The sequence below is a fragment of the Mustela putorius genome, unplaced genomic scaffold (assembly GCF_011764305.1).
Source record: "Mustela putorius furo isolate JIRA1106 unplaced genomic scaffold, ASM1176430v1.1 tig00000242_pilon_pilon_pilon, whole genome shotgun sequence".
In the NCBI taxonomy this organism is placed as follows: Eukaryota; Metazoa; Chordata; class Mammalia; order Carnivora; family Mustelidae; genus Mustela; species Mustela putorius.
In genome coordinates, this window is record NW_025421325.1 from 257,018 (window position 1) to 260,878 (window position 3,861).

At 37.7% G+C, this 3,861-nt stretch overlaps 1 pseudogene; it reads right to left on the reverse strand.

Annotated features, from left to right (window-relative positions):
• Nucleotides 1-1,734: 1,734 nt before the first annotated feature.
• Nucleotides 1,735-2,430, reverse strand: LOC101684985 (annotated as a pseudogene).
• Between the last annotated feature and the right edge of the window lie 1,431 nt (nucleotides 2,431-3,861).

Sequence of the window (3,861 nt, forward strand, 5' to 3'; positions counted from 1 at the left end):
AGTGTCTTGAAGAGATATCTGCAATCCCAGTATTATTCACAATAGCTAAGATAGGAAACAACCCAAGTGTCTGCCAATGGATGAGTGAATAAAGAAGATGTGGTGTATATATACAATGGAATATTACTCAGTCGTGAATAAAAAGGAAAATAAGAAGGAAATCCTGCCATTTGACACAAAATGGAGGAACCATGAAGGCATAAGTCAGGCAGAGAAAGTCAAATATTGCACAATCTCACTTATATGTACAATCTAAAAAAGCCAGACTCATAGAAATCGAGACCAGACTCCTAGAAATCGAGACCAGACTGGTTGGTTACCAGGGGCTGGGACACCGGGAAGGAAAATGGGCAGATGGTGGCCAAAGGGTACAGACTCTCAGTGGTAAGATGAATAAGTTCTGGGGATCTCATCTACAGCATGGTGATTATAGTTAACAATGCTGTATTATATACTCAGCACTTGCTAAAAGAGTAGATCTTAAATGTTCTCACCACAATAATGAAATAATAATTGTGTGATGTGATGGAGGTCTTAGCTAACATTATGCTGATAATCATTTTGTAATATATGAATGCATCAGATCAACAGGTTGTACAGCTTAAACTGATACAATGTTATATGTCAATTACATCTCAATAAATCTGGTTGGGGGGATGGGGAGATCTACATCAATGGATTTATAAAGAATCTTTGTTGTCTTTATTAATTGCCTGATGCCAGTAATCTAACTATTACCAGTATATTTCTCTTTCTAGTCATTCAACATTGGAGCCTCAACTATATAATAAACTGTAAACAATGACGTTAGGATTCTCTAAGACACTATGCCCCTCCCCGATCTCCGTTTTTTCAAAAAGCTGTAAAAATTTAAAAATTAAAATTTACCTCTGACAATCATCCAAATATCCAAAAGCTCACTTGGAAAATTAAAGAAGAAAAAAGACTAAATGCACTCCCCATTTCCAAAAGTCCTTTGCAATGATGTGATAGCACAACTCTAACTTATTCTCTCAGGACCTGAGGCCTGAAATGGTTATTTCCTTAGAAACAAACACAGAACTGCACCAATTTGCTACAGGGACACTGAGCATTTACAGATTTTACCTACCATTTCTTTTCTTCTCACTTCAGGTCCTCTTGTCATGCTCTTCTGAGATTTAATCACCTACACAACAAAAACCTGATGTTCGTCTCCTACTTCCTTGGAGCTATAATTTTAGTTTCTTTGTTATCTGCAGCATTTATCTTTTCTAGCCCATCAAATTTAGCCAAAATAATTTCTTTCGCTCTTTAGGAAATTACACTTTTCCTTTCTGATCACGTCCTAACGCAAAGCAGTCGGAAGGATGCATTATTCTACCATGTTACTGTGACAAATTTTATTTCCTTTTCTCTCAGACCATGAGTTTATGGAATCTTATTTGTCCTCCGTGTATATGATATTGGCCATGTTTGGACTGGATTAGGGGACTTGTTTACAAAACATTTTCTTCAAATGTGGGGTCTCTGTGCTTTCCAGCAGTTTTCTGGGACCTAGGGTTGCAAACTTTTTTTTTTTAAGACTGAAAAGATTTAATAATCAACTCCCAAACTTTATGCTTATTTTCCCAATTTCCACTAGTTTCCTGACATAGTTAACCTAAGCAGGAAAATCTTTCAGTAAATTGAGCAGTTGAAGACTCAAGCAAAAACCCAAGTCAAGACTGAAATGTCTTGAGGAACTGTAGCAAGTTACATATATCCCATGTTGCTCTTGGTTTCTCTTCTTTGCTTCAAACCCCCATGCAAGCTTCTTCTTTTTTTCGGGCAACCTGTGAATTTTCAGCATCCTTTTTGACTTTTGCAAAGTTGTGGCAGGCAGCTTCCTTAGCAATTTTTACACCAAGCTCTCGAGTAGCTAGCTGGTTGCTGAGTTCCTCAGCCTTCTTGATATTCCACTGTTCCACAGCCTGGTCTATGCTCTTTTCAAGACCCAACTTGTCCATTTTTTTTCTTTTTAACAGGGGCTCAAACCTATCATTGATTCCAAAATACTGAGTAAGCTCCTTCCACTGGGTTTCACTTGAGGTCTGTTCACTATGAGACTCTGCTTCATTCTTCAATTTACCTTTTCTGGAGCGTTTTCTTTTCTTCCTTTTGAATCCCGAAGTTGAGGTTTTTCTGTTCAGAATGTTTTTTATGCAATTCTTGAAATTTACGCCACGTATTTAAGGAAATTCCAGAGGGCACTCTTTGTATGCATTTACATTTGCCTCTGCCCCAGGTTTTGGTCTATCAGTTTGGAAATCTGAGATCTCTGTTTTTGTAATGGCCATCTTCGTTATCTTCCTGTAAGTTAAGTCCAGAGTTCTCTAATGGGGCTTCATCTTCAGAATTCAACTCAACATCATTTTCATTTAGGGAAGGAGGTAGCAGCCCACTCCACATCTTTTCTTCCATCAGGAACCTGCCACCCGGCAGCCATCTTAAGACCCCGCCAACACCTAGGGTTGCAAACTTTAAGCACCTGGAAATCTTCCACAGGCCTTGAGATCAGAGCCATGACTTATCAGGAGCCCTACAATGTGTCAGGCTCTGTACACGAATGATCTTTATTCCTGACCATGATCCTACAGAAGTACTCTTTCTTGCCTTTAACAGGAAGGAAGACAGAGGATCAGGAAAATTAAAGGACTTGCCCGAAGTATCACCTAGTCAAATCTGGTCTGCTTTACTCTAAAGCTGATTTCATGCTACATCACCCTGTCCGGTTACCTACAACTATTCCCTTGGTATTTCCTCCCACTGTATAATATCGGTCCTATCCATTAACTCTGAAAACACAGTGAAATCTGCATTCTAAGACAGTGATTTCAAACTTGAGTACATCAGAATTATTTGGCATGCAGATTAAACATGCAGGCTTTTGAGCTCTCTCTTCCAGAAATTCTGGCTTAGTGTTTTAGAGTGGGGCATACTAACAACTATAATACAGATGGTCTGCGAATCTTACTTTGAGAAACACAGACTTAGTTTCTATTTATACCTCCACCGGATAACACCTAAGCTTGCTTGCCTCACATTAAAATGTCTCCCTTTCTCTGTTAAGCCACAGAGTTTGGGATTTTGCTTAATTTTGTTTTTTGTTTGATTGATGGCATATTTTATTTATTGCAACCTTAATGACATGTCACAATGTGGATCAAAATTAAGGTATTCACCCTAATTTTTATGTAAGTCCATTACATAGATCTTGAGTACTCAATATCTTTTTCTTTTCACTAATTCTTTTATTCTGTTTTTTTTCTCCAACTCTCTTATCAATAACTTTCTCCTTTCCATGTTTGGGTTCACTCATGTAAACAGGGAACCTACTATTGCTGTCATTTAGTTAGTAGGGCAATTAAGGACATTAATTAAGTACCCTTAAACTCTACTATACTAGACTCTGTGAGAAGTTGTGAGAAAGGAAAGGCTAGTAGATCCACTCCCACAGAAATACCAATTCAATCTGATGGGAGTAATTTTTTTAAAAAGCCCACATGTGTTTATATTACATAAAGAAAATGCTGTCTCTATGTCCTGCCTACAGGTTTATGCCAACTTGCAGTTAAAAACCATTGTCAAGAATGTGAGCAGTATTTGTATTTAGCCTCTCACTTTTATGCTAACTCTTATTTAGATATAATGTACCAATTATTTGGGGACTCTCCCTTAAAAATTTAAGTAAATTTGGATTGAACAATCAATATTATGGCCTGTAAAGTTCAGAAACCTCCTTTCTGTGATTTCTGCAAATTCTTAACCTTATTTCCTTGGGCTCTATCTCAGAAGTGAAGCTCAGTCCCATTCCACAAAACATCTGATCCCCAAATTTTC